This window comes from Podarcis gaigeae, assembly GCF_964106915.1.
Source record: "Podarcis gaigeae genome assembly, chromosome: 1".
Taxonomy (NCBI): Eukaryota; Metazoa; Chordata; class Lepidosauria; order Squamata; family Lacertidae; genus Podarcis; species Podarcis gaigeae.
Genome location: NC_139678.1, coordinates 124014009 through 124030408, shown reverse-complemented (window position 1 = coordinate 124030408; position 16400 = coordinate 124014009).

The window sequence follows — 16400 nt, the reverse complement described above, 5'->3', positions numbered from 1 at the left end:
AATTTTTTTTTCACAGGTTTTGTCTTCGAGGGCTGATTTCATTTCCTATAATAATAAGCCTTCTGTTTCCACCGCCAAACCTTTCAGGGGAGAATTTGCAACAGTTTGGCACCATTTTTGAGTGAATTGGAGAATTTCAGATTTTTGCTGAAATTGTGACCCCGGGGATTAGAAATTTTTCTTCTTCACAGGTTTTGTCTTCGAGGTCTCATTTCTTGGCCTATGATAAAAAGGCTTCTGTTTCCACCGCCAAACATTTCAGGGGAGAATTTGCAACAGTTTGGCACCATTTTTGAGTGAATTGGAGAATTTCAGATTTTTGCTGAAATTGTGACCCCGGGGCTTAGAAATTTTTTTTCACAGGTTTTGTCTTCGAGGTCTCATTCCTTGGCCTATGATAAAAAGGCTTCTGTTTCCACCGCCAAACCTTTCAGGGGAGAATTTGCAACAGTTTGGCACCATTTTTGAGTGAATTGGAGAATTTAAGATGTTTGCTGAAATTGTGACCCCGGGGCTTAGAAAATTTTTCTTCTTCACAGGTTTTGTCTTCGAGGTCTCATTTCTTGGCCTATGATAAAAAGGCTTATGTTTCCACCGCCAAACCTTTCAGGGGAGAATTTGAAACAGTTTGGCACCATTTTTGAGTGAATTGGAGAATTTCAGATTTTTGCTGAAATTGTGACCCCGGGGCTTAGAAATTTTTTTTTTTACAGGTTTAGTTGTCGAGGGCTGATTTCTCGGCTTATGATAAAAAGGCTTCTGTTTCCACTGCCAAACCTTTCAGGAGACAATTTGCAACAGTTTGGCACCATCTTTGAGTGAATTGGAGAATTTCAGATTTTTGCTGAAATTGTGACCCCGGGGCTTAGAAATTTTTTTTTCACAGGTTTTGTCTTCGAGGTCTCATTTCTCGGCCTATGATAAAAAGGCTTCTGTTTCCTCCGCCAAACCTTTCAGGGGAGAATTTGCAACAGTTTGGCACCATTTTTGAGTGAATTGGAGAATTTCAGATTTTTGCTGAAATTGTGACCCCGGGGCTTAAAAATTTTTCCCCCCACAGGTTTAGTTGTCGAGGGCTGATTTCTCGGCCTATGATAAAAAGGCTTATGTTTACACGGCCAAACCTTTCAGGGGAGACTTTGCAACTGTTTGGCACGATTTTTGAGTGAATTGGAGAATTTCAGATTTTTGCTGAAATTGTGACCCCGGGGCTTAGAATTTTTTCCCCCCACAAGTTTTGTCTTCGAGGGCTGATTTCATTTCCTATGATAAAAAGGCTTCTGTTTCCACCGCCAAACCTTTCAGGGGAGAATTTGCAACTGTTTGGCACCATTTTTGAGTGAATTGGAGAATTTCAGATTTTTGCTGAAATTGTGACCCCGGGGCTTAGAAATTTTTTTTTCACAGGTTTAGTTGTCGAGGGCTGATTTCTCAGCTTATGATAAAAAGGCTTATTTTTCCACCGCCAAACCTTTCAGGGGAGAATTTGCAACAGTTTGGCACCATTTTTGAGTGAATTGGAGAATTTCAGATTTTTGCTGAAATTGTGACCCCGGGGCTTAGAAAAATTTTTTTTCACAGGTTTAGTTGTCGAGGGCTGATTTCTCGGCTTATGATAAAAAGGCTAATGTTTCCACCGCCAAACCTTTCAGGAGACAATTTGCAACAGTTTGGCACCATCATTGAGTGAATTGGAGAATTTCAGATTTTGGCTGAAATTGTGACCCCGGGGCTTAGAAAATTTTTTTCCACAGGTTTTGTCTTCCAGGTCTCATTTCTTGGCCTATAATAATAAGACTTCTGTTTCCACCGCCAAACCTTAAAGGAGAGAATTTGCAACAGTTTGGCACCATTTTTGAGTGAATTGGAGAATTTCAGATTTTTGCTGAAATTGTGACCCCGGGGCTTAGAAATTTTTTTTTTCACAGTTTACGTTGTCGAGGGCTGATTTCTCGGCCTATGATAAAAAGGCTTCTGTTTCCACCGCCAAACATTTCAGGGGAGAATTTGCAACAGTTTGGCACCATTTTTGAGTGAATTGGAGAATTTAAGATTTTTGCTGAAATTGTGACCCCGGGGCTTAAAATTTTTTTCCCCCACAAGTTTTGTCTTCGAGGGCTGATTTCATTTCCTATGATAAAAAGGCTTCTGTTTCCACCGCCAAACCTTTCAGGGGAGAACTTGAAACAGTTTGGCACCATTTTTGAGTGAATTGGAGAATTTCAGATTTTTGCTGAAATTGTGACCCCGGGGCTTAGAAAATTTTTTTTTCACAGGTTTAGTTGTCGAGGGCTGATTTCTCAGCTTATGATAAAAAGGCTTATTTTTCCACCGCCAAACCTTTCAGGAGACAATTTGCAACAGTTTGGCACCATCTTTGAGTGAATTGGAGAATTTCAGATTTTTGCTGAAATTGTGACCCCGGGGCTTAGAAATTTTTTTCAACAGGTTTTGTCTTCGAGGTCTCATTCCTTGGCCTATGATAAAAAGGCTTCTGTTTCCACCGCCAAACCTTTCAGGGGAGAACTTGAAACAGTTTGGCACCATTTTTGAGTGAATTGGAGAATTTCAGATTTTTGCTGAAATTGTGACCCCGGGGCTTAGAAAATTTTTTTTTCACAGGTTTAGTTGTCGAGGCCTGATTTCTCAGCTTATGATAAAAAGGCTTATTTTTCCACCGCCAAACCTTTCAGGAGACAATTTGCAACAGTTTGGCACCATCTTTGAGTGAATTGGAGAATTTCAGATTTTTGCTGAAATTGTGACCCCGGGGCTTAGAAATTTTTTTTTCACAGGTTTTGTCTTCGAGGTCTCATTTCTTGGCCTTTAATAATAAGCCTTCTGTTTCCACCGCCAAACCTTTCAGGAGAGAATTTGCAACAGTTTGGCACCATTTTTGAGTGAATTGGAGAATTTCAGATTTTTGCTGAAATTGTGACCCCGGGGCTTAGAAATTTTTCTTCTTCACAGGTTTTGTCTTCGAGGTCTCATTCCTTGGCCTATGATAAAAAGGCTTCTGTTTCCACCGCCAAACCTTTCAGGGGAGAATTTATAACAGTTTGGCACCATTTTTGAGTGAATTGGAGAATTTCAGATGTTTGCTGAAATTGTGACCCCGGGGCTTAGAAATTTTTTTTTCACAGGTTTTGTCTTCGAGGTCTCATTCCTTGGCCTATGATAAAAAGGCTTCTGTTTCCACCGCCAAACCTTTCAGGGGAGAATTTGCAACAGTTTGGCACCATTTTTGAGTGAATTGGAGAATTTCAGATTTTTGCTGAAATTGTGACCCCGGGGATTAGAAATTTTTCTTCTTCACAGGTTTTGTCTTCGAGGTCTCATTTCTTGGCCTATGATAAAAAGGCTTCTGTTTCCACCGCCAAACATTTCAGGGGAGAATTTGCAACAGTTTGGCACCATTTTTGAGTGAATTGGAGAATTTCAGATTTTTGCTGAAATTGTGACCCCGGGGCTTAGAAATTTTTCTTCTTCACAGGTTTTGTCTTCGAGGTCTCATTTCTTGGCCTATGATAAAAAGGCTTCTGTTTCCATCGCCAAACCTTTCAGGGGAGAATTTGCAACAGTTTGGCACCATTTTTGAGTGAATTGGAGAATTTCAGATTTTTGCTGAAATTGTGACCCCGGAGCTTTAAAATTTTTTTTTTTACAGGTTTAGTTGTCGAGGGCTGATTTCTCGGCTTATGATAAAAAGGCTTCTGTTTCCACTGCCAAACCTTTCAGGAGACAATTTGCAACAGTTTGGCACCATCTTTGAGTGAATTGGAGAATTTCAGATTTTTGCTGAAATTGTGACCCCGGGGCTTAGAAATTTTTTTTTCACAGGTTTTGTCTTCGAGGTCTCATTTCTCGGCCTATGATAAAAAGGCTTCTGTTTCCTCCGCCAAACCTTTCAGGGGAGAATTTGCAACAGTTTGGCACCATTTTTGAGTGAATTGGAGAATTTCAGATTTTTGCTGAAATTGTGACCCCGGGGCTTAGAAAATTTTTTCCCCCACAGGTTTAGTTGTCGAGGGCTGATTTCTCGGCCTATGATAAAAAGGCTTATGTTTACACGGCCAAACCTTTCAGGGGAGACTTTGCAACTGTTTGGCACCATTTTTGAGTGAATTGGAGAATTTCAGATTTTGGCTGAAATTGTGACCCCGGGGCTTAGAAATTTTTCTTCTTCACAGGTTTTGTCTTCGAGGTCTCATTCCTTGGCCTATGATAAAAAGGCTTCTGTTTCCACCGCCAAACCTTTCAGGGGAGAATTTATAACAGTTTGGCACCATTTTTGAGTGAATTGGAGAATTTCAGATGTTTGCTGAAATTGTGACCCCGGGGCTTAGAAAATTTTTTTTCACAGGTTTTGTCTTCGAGGGCTGATTTCATTTCCTATAATAATAAGCCTTCTGTTTCCACCGCCAAACCTTTCAGGGGAGAATTTGCAACAGTTTGGCACCATTTTTGAGTGAATTGGAGAATTTCAGATTTTTGCTGAAATTGTGACCCCGGGGATTAGAAATTTTTCTTCTTCACAGGTTTTGTCTTCGAGGTCTCATTTCTTGGCCTATGATAAAAAGGCTTCTGTTTCCACCGCCAAACATTTCAGGGGAGAATTTGCAACAGTTTGGCACCATTTTTGAGTGAATTGGAGAATTTCAGATTTTTGCTGAAATTGTGACCCCGGGGCTTAGAAATTTTTCTTCTTCACAGGTTTTGTCTTCGAGGTCTCATTTCTTGGCCTATGATAAAAAGGCTTCTGTTTCCATCGCCAAACCTTTCAGGGGAGAATTTGCAACAGTTTGGCACCATTTTTGAGTGAATTGGAGAATTTCAGATTTTTGCTGAAATTGTGACCCCGGGGCTTTAAAATTTTTTTTTTTACAGGTTTAGTTGTCGAGGGCTGATTTCTCGGCTTATGACAAAAAGGCTTCTGTTTCCACTGCCAAACCTTTCAGGAGACAATTTGCAACAGTTTGGCACCATCTTTGAGTGAATTGGAGAATTTCAGATTTTTGCTGAAATTGTGACCCCGGGGCTTAGAAAATTTTTTTTTCACAGGTTTTGTCTTCGAGGTCTCATTCCTTGGCCTATGATAAAAAGGCTTCTGTTTCCATCGCCAAACCTTTCAGGGGAGAATTTGCAACAGTTTGGCACCATTTTTGAGTGAATTGGAGAATTTCAGATTTTTGCTGAAATTGTGACCCCGGGGCTTTAAAATTTTTTTTTTTACAGGTTTAGTTGTCGAGGGCTGATTTCTCGGCTTATGACAAAAAGGCTTCTGTTTCCACTGCCAAACCTTTCAGGAGACAATTTGCAACAGTTTGGCACCATCTTTGAGTGAATTGGAGAATTTCAGATTTTTGCTGAAATTGTGACCCCGGGGCTTAGAAAAATTTTTTTTCACAGGTTTTGTCTTTGAGGTCTCATTTCTTGGCCTATGATAAAAAGGCTTCTGTTTCCATCGCCAAACCTTTCAGGGGAGAATTTGCAACAGTTTGGCACCATTTTTGAGTGAATTGGAGAATTTCAGATTTTTGCTGAAATTGTGACCCCGGGGCTTTAAAATTTTTTTTTTTACAGGTTTAGTTGTCGAGGGCTGATTTCTCGGCTTATGACAAAAAGGCTTCTGTTTCCACTGCCAAACCTTTCAGGAGACAATTTGCAACAGTTTGGCACCATCTTTGAGTGAATTGGAGAATTTCAGATTTTTGCTGAAATTGTGACCCCGGGGCTTAGAAAATTTTTTTTTCACAGGTTTTGTCTTTGAGGTCTCATTTCTTGGCCTATGATAAAAAGGCTTCTGTTTCCATCGCCAAACCTTTCAGGGGAGAATTTGCAACAGTTTGGCACCATTTTTGAGTGAATTGGAGAATTTCAGATTTTTGCTGAAATTGTGACCCCGGGGCTTTAAAATTTTTTTTTTTACAGGTTTAGTTGTCGAGGGCTGATTTCTCGGCTTATGACAAAAAGGCTTCTGTTTCCACTGCCAAACCTTTCAGGAGACAATTTGCAACAGTTTGGCACCATCTTTGAGTGAATTGGAGAATTTCAGATTTTTGCTGAAATTGTGACCCCGGGGCTTAGAAATTTTTTTTTCACAGGTTTTGTCTTCGAGGTCTCATTTCTCGGCCTATGATAAAAAGGCTTCTGTTTCCTCCGCCAAACCTTTCAGGGGAGAATTTGCAACAGTTTGGCACCATTTTTGAGTGAATTGGAGAATTTCAGATTTTTGCTGAAATTGTGACCCCGGGGCTTAGAAATTTTTTTTTCACAGGTTTTGTCTTCGAGGTCTCATTTCTCGGCCTATGATAAAAAGGCTTCTGTTTCCTCCGCCAAACCTTTCAGGGGAGAATTTGCAACAGTTTGGCACCATTTTTGAGTGAATTGGAGAATTTCAGATTTTTGCTGAAATTGTGACCCCGGGGCTTAGAAAATTTTTTCCCCCACAGGTTTAGTTGTCGAGGGCTGATTTCTCGGCCTATGATAAAAAGGCTTATGTTTACACGGCCAAACCTTTCAGGGGAGACTTTGCAACTGTTTGGCACCATTTTTGAGTGAATTGGAGAATTTCAGATTTTGGCTGAAATTGTGACCCCGAGGCTTAGAAATTTTTTTTTTCACAGGTTTTGTCTTCGACGTCTCATTTCTTGGCCTATGATAAAAAGGCTTCTGTTTCCACCGCCAAACCTTTCAGGGGAGAATTTGCAACAGTTTGGCACCATTTTTGAGTGAATTGGAGAATTTCAGATTTTTGCTGAAATTGTGACCCCGGGGCTTAGAAATTTTTTTTTCACAGGTTTTGTCTTCGAGGTCTCATTTCTCGGCCTATGATAAAAAGGCTTCTGTTTCCAGCGCCAAACCTTTCAGGGGAGAATTTGCAACAGTTTGGCACCATTTTTGAGTGAATTGGAGAATTTCAGATTTTTGCTGAAATTGTGACCCCGGGGCTTAAAATTTTTTTCCCCCACAAGTTTTGTCTTCGAGGGCTGATTTCATTTCCTATGATAAAAAGGCTTCTGTTTCCACCGCCAAACCTTTCAGGGGAGAACTTGAAACAGTTTGGCACCATTTTTGAGTGAATTGGAGAATTTCAGATTTTTGCTGAAATTGTGACCCCGGGGCTTAGAAAATTTTTTTTTCACAGGTTTAGTTGTCGAGGGCTGATTTCTCAGCTTATGATAAAAAGGCTTATTTTTCCACCGCCAAACCTTTCAGGAGACAATTTGCAACAGTTTGGCACCATCTTTGAGTGAATTGGAGAATTTCAGATTTTTGCTGAAATTGTGACCCCGGGGCTTAGAAATTTTTTTTTCACAGGTTTTGTCTTCGAGGTCTCATTTCTTGGCCTTTAATAATAAGCCTTCTGTTTCCACCGCCAAACCTTTCAGGAGAGAATTTGCAACAGTTTGGCACCATTTTTGAGTGAATTGGAGAATTTCAGATTTTTGCTGAAATTGTGACCCCGGGGCTTAGAAAATTTTTCTTCTTCACAGGTTTTGTCTTCGAGGTCTCATTTCTTGGCCTATGATAAAAAGGCTTCTGTTTCCACCGCCAAACCTTTCAGGGGAGAATTTGAAACAGTTTGGCACCATTTTTGAGTGAATTGGAGAATTTCAGATTTTTGCTAAAATTGTGACCCCGGGGCTTAGAAATTTTTCTTCTTCACAGGTTTTGTCTTCGAGGTCTCATTCCTTGGCCTATGATAAAAAGGCTTCTGTTTCCACCGCCAAACCTTTCAGGGGAGAATTTATAACAGTTTGGCACCATTTTTGAGTGAATTGGAGAATTTCAGATGTTTGCTGAAATTGTGACCCCGGGGCTTAGAAATTTTTTTTTCACAGGTTTTGTCTTCGAGGGCTGATTTCATTTCCTATAATAATAAGCCTTCTGTTTCCACCGCCAAACCTTTCAGGGGAGAATTTGCAACAGTTTGGCACCATTTTTGAGTGAATTGGAGAATTTCAGATTTTTGCTGAAATTGTGACCCCGGGGATTAGAAATTTTTCTTCTTCACAGGTTTTGTCTTCGAGGTCTCATTTCTTGGCCTATGATAAAAAGGCTTCTGTTTCCACCGCCAAACATTTCAGGGGAGAATTTGCAACAGTTTGGCACCATTTTTGAGTGAATTGGAGAATTTCAGATTTTTGCTGAAATTGTGACCCCGGGGCTTAGAAATTTTTCTTCTTCACAGGTTTTGTCTTCGAGGTCTCATTTCTTGGCCTATGATAAAAAGGCTTCTGTTTCCATCGCCAAACCTTTCAGGGGAGAATTTGCAACAGTTTGGCACCATTTTTGAGTGAATTGGAGAATTTCAGATTTTTGCTGAAATTGTGACCCCGGAGCTTTAAAATTTTTTTTTTTACAGGTTTAGTTGTCGAGGGCTGATTTCTCGGCTTATGATAAAAAGGCTTCTGTTTCCACTGCCAAACCTTTCAGGAGACAATTTGCAACAGTTTGGCACCATCTTTGAGTGAATTGGAGAATTTCAGATTTTTGCTGAAATTGTGACCCCGGGGCTTAGAAATTTTTTTTTCACAGGTTTTGTCTTCGAGGTCTCATTTCTCGGCCTATGATAAAAAGGCTTCTGTTTCCTCCGCCAAACCTTTCAGGGGAGAATTTGCAACAGTTTGGCACCATTTTTGAGTGAATTGGAGAATTTCAGATTTTTGCTGAAATTGTGACCCCGGGGCTTAGAAAATTTTTTCCCCCACAGGTTTAGTTGTCGAGGGCTGATTTCTCGGCCTATGATAAAAAGGCTTATGTTTACACGGCCAAACCTTTCAGGGGAGACTTTGCAACTGTTTGGCACCATTTTTGAGTGAATTGGAGAATTTCAGATTTTGGCTGAAATTGTGACCCCGGGGCTTAGAAATTTTTCTTCTTCACAGGTTTTGTCTTCGAGGTCTCATTCCTTGGCCTATGATAAAAAGGCTTCTGTTTCCACCGCCAAACCTTTCAGGGGAGAATTTATAACAGTTTGGCACCATTTTTGAGTGAATTGGAGAATTTCAGATGTTTGCTGAAATTGTGACCCCGAGGCTTAGAAAATTTTTTTTCACAGGTTTTGTCTTCGAGGGCTGATTTCATTTCCTATAATAATAAGCCTTCTGTTTCCACCGCCAAACCTTTCAGGGGAGAATTTGCAACAGTTTGGCACCATTTTTGAGTGAATTGGAGAATTTCAGATTTTTGCTGAAATTGTGACCCCGGGGATTAGAAATTTTTCTTCTTCACAGGTTTTGTCTTCGAGGTCTCATTTCTTGGCCTATGATAAAAAGGCTTCTGTTTCCACCGCCAAACATTTCAGGGGAGAATTTGCAACAGTTTGGCACCATTTTTGAGTGAATTGGAGAATTTCAGATTTTTGCTGAAATTGTGACCCCGGGGCTTAGAAATTTTTCTTCTTCACAGGTTTTGTCTTCGAGGTCTCATTTCTTGGCCTATGATAAAAAGGCTTCTGTTTCCATCGCCAAACCTTTCAGGGGAGAATTTGCAACAGTTTGGCACCATTTTTGAGTGAATTGGAGAATTTCAGATTTTTGCTGAAATTGTGACCCCGGGGCTTTAAAATTTTTTTTTTTACAGGTTTAGTTGTCGAGGGCTGATTTCTCGGCTTATGAGAAAAAGGCTTCTGTTTCCACTGCCAAACCTTTCAGGAGACAATTTGCAACAGTTTGGCACCATCTTTGAGTGAATTGGAGAATTTCAGATTTTTGCTGAAATTGTGACCCCGGGGCTTAGAAATTTTTTTTTCACAGGTTTTGTCTTCGAGGTCTCATTTCTCGGCCTATGATAAAAAGGCTTCTGTTTCCTCCGCCAAACCTTTCAGGGGAGAATTTGCAACAGTTTGGCACCATTTTTGAGTGAATTGGAGAATTTCAGATTTTTGCTGAAATTGTGACCCCGGGGCTTAGAAAATTTTTTCCCCCACAGGTTTAGTTGTCGAGGGCTGATTTCTCGGCCTATGATAAAAAGGCTTATGTTTACACGGCCAAACCTTTCAGGGGAGACTTTGCAACTGTTTGGCACCATTTTTGAGTGAATTGGAGAATTTCAGATTTTGGCTGAAATTGTGACCCCGAGGCTTAGAAATTTTTTTTTTCACAGGTTTTGTCTTCGAGGTCTCATTTCTTGGCCTATGATAAAAAGGCTTCTGTTTCCACCGCCAAACCTTTCAGGGGAGAATTTGCAACAGTTTGGCACCATTTTTGAGTGAATTGGAGAATTTCAGATTTTTGCTGAAATTGTGACCCCGGGGCTTAGAAATTTTTTTTTCACAGGTTTTGTCTTCGAGGTCTCATTTCTCGGCCTATGATAAAAAGGCTTCTGTTTCCAGCGCCAAACCTTTCAGGGGAGAATTTGCAACAGTTTGGCACCATTTTTGAGTGAATTGGAGAATTTCAGATTTTTGCTGAAATTGTGACCCCGGGGCTTAAAATTTTTTTCCCCCACAAGTTTTGTCTTCGAGGGCTGATTTCATTTCCTATGATAAAAAGGCTTCTGTTTCCTCCGCCAAACCTTTCAGGGGAGAACTTGAAACAGTTTGGCACCATTTTTGAGTGAATTGGAGAATTTCAGATTTTTGCTGAAATTGTGACCCCGGGGCTTAGAAAATTTTTTTTTCACAGGTTTAGTTGTCGAGGGCTGATTTCTCAGCTTATGATAAAAAGGCTTATTTTTCCTCCGCCAAACCTTTCAGGAGACAATTTGCAACAGTTTGGCACCATCTTTGAGTGAATTGGAGAATTTCAGATTTTTGCTGAAATTGTGACCCCGGGGCTTAGAAATTTTTTTTCACAGGTTTTGTCTTCGAGGTCTCATTCCTTGGCCTATGATAAAAAGGCTTCTGTTTCCAGCGCCAAACCTTTCAGGGGAGAACTTGAAACAGTTTGGCACCATTTTTGAGTGAATTGGAGAATTTCAGATTTTTGCTGAAATTGTGACCCCGGGGCTTAGAAAATTTTTTTTTCACAGGTTTAGTTGTCGAGGGCTGATTTCTCAGCTTATGATAAAAAGGCTTATTTTTCCACCGCCAAACCTTTCAGGAGACAATTTGCAACAGTTTGGCACCATCTTTGAGTGAATTGGAGAATTTCAGATTTTTGCTGAAATTGTGACCCCGGGGCTTAGAAATTTTTTTTTCACAGGTTTTGTCTTCGAGGTCTCATTTCTTGGCCTTTAATAATAAGCCTTCTGTTTCCACCGCCAAACCTTTCAGGAGAGAATTTGCAACAGTTTGGCACCATTTTTGAGTGAATTGGAGAATTTCAGATTTTTGCTGAAATTGTGACCCCGGGGCTTAGAAATTTTTCTTCTTCACAGGTTTTGTCTTCGAGGTCTCATTTCTTGGCCTATGATAAAAAGGCTTCTGTTTCCACCGCCAAACCTTTCAGGGGAGAATTTGAAACAGTTTGGCACCATTTTTGAGTGAATTGGAGAATTTCAGATTTTTGCTGAAATTGTGACCCCGGGGCTTAGAAATGTTTCTTCTTCACAGGTTTTGTCTTCGAGGTCTCATTCCTTGGCCTATGATAAAAAGGCTTCTGTTTCCACCGCCAAACCTTTCAGGGGAGAATTTATAACAGTTTGGCACCATTTTTGAGTGAATTGGAGAATTTCAGATGTTTGCTGAAATTGTGACCCCGGGGCTTAGAAAATTTTTTTTCACAGGTTTTGTCTTCGAGGGCTGATTTCATTTCCTATAATAATAAGCCTTCTGTTTCCACCGCCAAACCTTTCAGGGGAGAATTTGCAACAGTTTGGCACCATTTTTGAGTGAATTGGAGAATTTCAGATTTTTGCTGAAATTGTGACCCCGGGGCTTAGAAATTTTTCTTCTTCACAGGTTTTGTCTTCGAGGTCTCATTTCTTGGCCTATGATAAAAAGGCTTCTGTTTCCACCGCCAAACATTTCAGGGGAGAATTTGCAACAGTTTGGCACCATTTTTGAGTGAATTGGAGAATTTCAGATTTTTGCTCAAATTGTGACCCCGGGGCTTAGAAATTTTTCTTCTTCACAGGTTTTGTCTTCGAGGTCTCATTTCTTGGCCTATGATAAAAAGGCTTCTGTTTCCACCGCCAAACCTTTCAGGGGAGAATTTGAAACAGTTTGGCACCATTTTTGAGTGAATTGGAGAATTTCAGATTTTTGCTGAAATTGTGACCCCGGGGCTTAGAAATTTTTTTTTTTACAGGTTTAGTTGTCGAGGGCTGATTTCTCGGCTTATGATAAAAAGGCTTCTGTTTCCACTGCCAAACCTTTCAGGAGACAATTTGCAACAGTTTGGCACCATCTTTGAGTGAATTGGAGAATTTCAGATTTTTGCTGAAATTGTGACCCCGGGGCTTAGAAATTTTTTTTTCACAGGTTTTGTCTTCGAGGTCTCATTTCTCGGCCTATGATAAAAAGGCTTCTGTTTCCTCCGCCAAACCTTTCAGGGGAGAATTTGCAACAGTTTGGCACCATTTTTGAGTGAATTGGAGAATTTCAGATTTTTGCTGAAATTGTGACCCCGGGGCTTAGAAATTTTTTTTTTTACAGGTTTAGTTGTCGAGGGCTGATTTCTTGGCTTATGATAAAAAGGCTTCTGTTTCCACTGCCAAACCTTTCAGGAGACAATTTGCAACAGTTTGGCACCATCTTTGAGTGAATTGGAGAATTTCAGATTTTTGCTGAAATTGTGACCCCGGGGCTTAGAAATTTTTTTTTCACAGGTTTTGTCTTCGAGGTCTCATTTCTCGGCCTATGATAAAAAGGCTTCTGTTTCCTCCGCCAAACCTTTCAGGGGAGAATTTGCAACAGTTTGGCACCATTTTTGAGTGAATTGGAGAATTTCAGATTTTTGCTGAAATTGTGACCCCGGGGCTTAGAAAATTTTTCCCCCCACAGGTTTAGTTGTCGAGGGCTGATTTCTCGGCCTATGATAAAAAGGCTTATGTTTACACGGCCAAACCTTTCAGGGGAGACTTTGCAACTGTTTGGCACCATTTTTGAGTGAATTGGAGAATTTCAGATTTTGGCTGAAATTGTGACCCCGGGGCTTAGAAATTTTTTTTTTCACAGGTTTTGTCTTCGAGGTCTCATTTCTTGGCCTATGATAAAAAGGCTTCTGTTTCCACCGCCAAACCTTTCAGGGGAGAATTTGCAACAGTTTGGCACCATTTTTGAGTGAATTGGAGAATTTCAGATTTTTGCTGAAATTGTGACCCCGGGGCTTAGAAATTTTTTTTTCACAGTTTACGTTGTCGAGGGCTGATTTCTCGGCCTATGATAAAAAGGCTTCTGTTTCCAGCGCCAAACCTTTCAGGGGAGAATTTGCAACAGTTTGGCACCATTTCTGAGTTAATTGGAGAATTTCAGATTTTTGCTGAAATTGTGACCCCGGGGCTTAAAAATTTTTTCCCCCACAAGTTTTGTCTTCGAGGGCTGATTTCATTTCCTATGATAAAAAGGCTTCTGTTTCCACCGCCAAACCTTTCAGGGGAGAATTTGCAACAGTTTGGCACCATTTTTGAGTGAATTGGAGAATTTCAGATTTTTGCTGAAATTGTGACCCCGGGGCTTAGAAAATTTTTTTTTCACAGGTTTAGTTGTCGAGGGCTGATTTCTCAGCTTATGATAAAAAGGCTTATTTTTCCACCGCCAAACCTTTCAGGAGACAATTTGAAACAGTTTGGCACCATCTTTGAGTGAATTGGAGAATTTCAGATTTTTGCTGAAATTGTGACCCCGGGGCTTAGAAATTTTTTTTTCACAGGTTTTGTCTTCGAGGTCTCATTTCTTGGCCTTTAATAATAAGCCTTCTGTTTCCACCGCCAAACCTTTCAGGAGAGAATTTGCAACAGTTTGGCACCATTTTTGAGTGAATTGGAGAATTTCAGATTTTTGCTGAAATTGTGACCCCGGGGCTTAGAAATTTTTCTTCTTCACAGGTTTTGTCTTCGAGGTCTCATTTCTTGGCCTATGATAAAAAGGCTTCTGTTTCCACCGCCAAACCTTTCAGGGGAGAATTTGAAACAGTTTGGCACCATTTTTGAGTGAATTGGAGAATTTCAGATTTTTGCTGAAATTGTGACCCCGGGGCTTAGAAATATTTCTTCTTCACAGGTTTTGTCTTCGAGGTCTCATTCCTTGGCCTATGATAAAAAGGCTTCTGTTTCCACCGCCAAACCTTTCAGGGGAGAATTTATAACAGTTTGGCACCATTTTTGAGTGAATTGGAGAATTTCAGATGTTTGCTGAAATTGTGACCCCGGGGCTTAGAAAATTTTTTTTCACAGGTTTTGTCTTCGAGGGCTGATTTCATTTCCTATAATAATAAGCCTTCTGTTTCCACCGCCAAACCTTTCAGGGGAGAATTTGCAACAGTTTGGCACCATTTTTGAGTGAATTGGAGAATTTCAGATTTTTGCTGAAATTGTGACCCCGGGGCTTAGAAAATTTTTTCCCCCACAGGTTTAGTTGTCGAGGGCTGATTTCTCGGCCTATGATAAAAAGGCTTATGTTTACACGGCCAAACCTTTCAGGGGAGACTTTGCAACTGTTTGGCACCATTTTTGAGTGAATTGGAGAATTTCAGATTTTGGCTGAAATTGTGACCCCGGGGCTTAGAATTTTTTTTTTTTCACAGGTTACGTTGTCGAGGGCTGATTTCTCGGCCTATGATAAAAAGGCTTATGTTTCCACCGCCAAACCTTTCAGGAGACAATTTGCAACAGATTTTTGAGTGAATTGGAGAATTTCAGATTTTGGCTGAAATTGTGACCCCGGGGCTTAGAAATTTTTCTTCTTCACAGGTTTTGTCTTCGAGGTCTCATTTCTTGGCCTATGATAAAAAGGCTTCTGTTTCCACCGCCAAACCTTTCAGGGGAGAATTTGAAACAGTTTGGCACCATTTTTGAGTGAATTGGAGAATTTCAGATTTTTGCTGAAATTGTGACCCCGGGGCTTAGAAATTTTTCTTCTTCACAGGTTTTGTCTTCGAGGTCTCATTCCTTGGCCTATGATAAAAAGGCTTCTGTTTCCACCGCCAAACCTTTCAGGGGAGAATTTATAACAGTTTGGCACCATTTTTGAGTGAATTGGAGAATTTCAGATGTTTGCTGAAATTGTGACCCCGGGGCTTAGAAATTTTTTTTTCACAGGTTTTGTCTTCGAGGGCTGATTTCATTTCCTATAATAATAAGCCTTCTGTTTCCACCGCCAAACCTTTCAGGGGAGAATTTGCAACAGTTTGGCACCATTTTTGAGTGAATTGGAGAATTTCAGATTTTTGCTGAAATTTTGACCCCGGGGCTTAAAAATTTTTCTTCTTCACAGGTTTTGTCTTCGAGGTCTCATTTCTCGGCCTATGATAAAAAGGCTTCTGTTTACACCGCCAAACCTTTCAGGGGAGAATTTGCAACAGTTTGGCACCATCTTTGAGTGAATTGGAGAATTTCAGATTTTTGCTGAAATTGTGACCCCGGGGCTTAGAAATTTTTCTTCTTCACAGGTTTTGTCTTCGAGGTCTCATTTCTTGGCCTATGATAAAAAGGCTTCTGTTTACACCGCCAAACCTTTCAGGGGAGAAATTGCAACAGTTTGGCACCATTTTTGAGTGAATTGGAGAATTTCAGATTTTTGCTGAAATTGTGACCCCGGGGCTTAGAAATTTTTCTTCTTCACAGGTTTTGTCTTCGAGGTCTCATTTCTTGGCCTATGATAAAAAGGCTTCTGTTTCCACCGCCAAACCTTTCAGGGGAGAATTTGCAACAGTTTGGCACCATTTTTGAGTGAATTGGAGAATTTCAGATTTTTGCTGAAATTGTGACCCCGGGGCTTAGAATTTTTTTTTTTCACAGGTTACGTTGTCGAGGGCTGATTTCTCGGCCTATGATAAAAAGGCTTATGTTTCCACCGCCAAACCTTTCAGGAGACAATTTGCAACAGTTTGGCACCATCTTTGACTGAATTGGAGAATTTCAGATTTTGGCTGAAATTGTGACCCCGGGGCTTAGAAATTTTGTTTCCACAGGTTTTGTTTTCGAGGTCTCATTTCTTGGCCTATAATAATAAGACTTCTGTTTCCTCCGCCAAACCTTTCAGGGGAGAATTTGCAACAGTTTGGCACCATTTTTGAGTGAATTGGAGAATTTCAGATTTTTGCTGAAATTGTGACCCCGGGGCTTAGAATTTCCCCCCCCCCACAAGTTTTGTCTTCGAGGTCTCATTTCATTTCCTATGATAAAAAGGCTTATGTTTACACCGCCAAACCTTTCAGGGGAGAATTTGCAACAGTTTGGCACCATTTTTGAGTGAATTGGAGAATTTCAGATTTTTGCTGAAATTGTGACCCCGGGGCTTAGAAAATTTTTTTTCACAGGTTTTGTCTTCGAGGTCTCATTTCTTGGCCTAT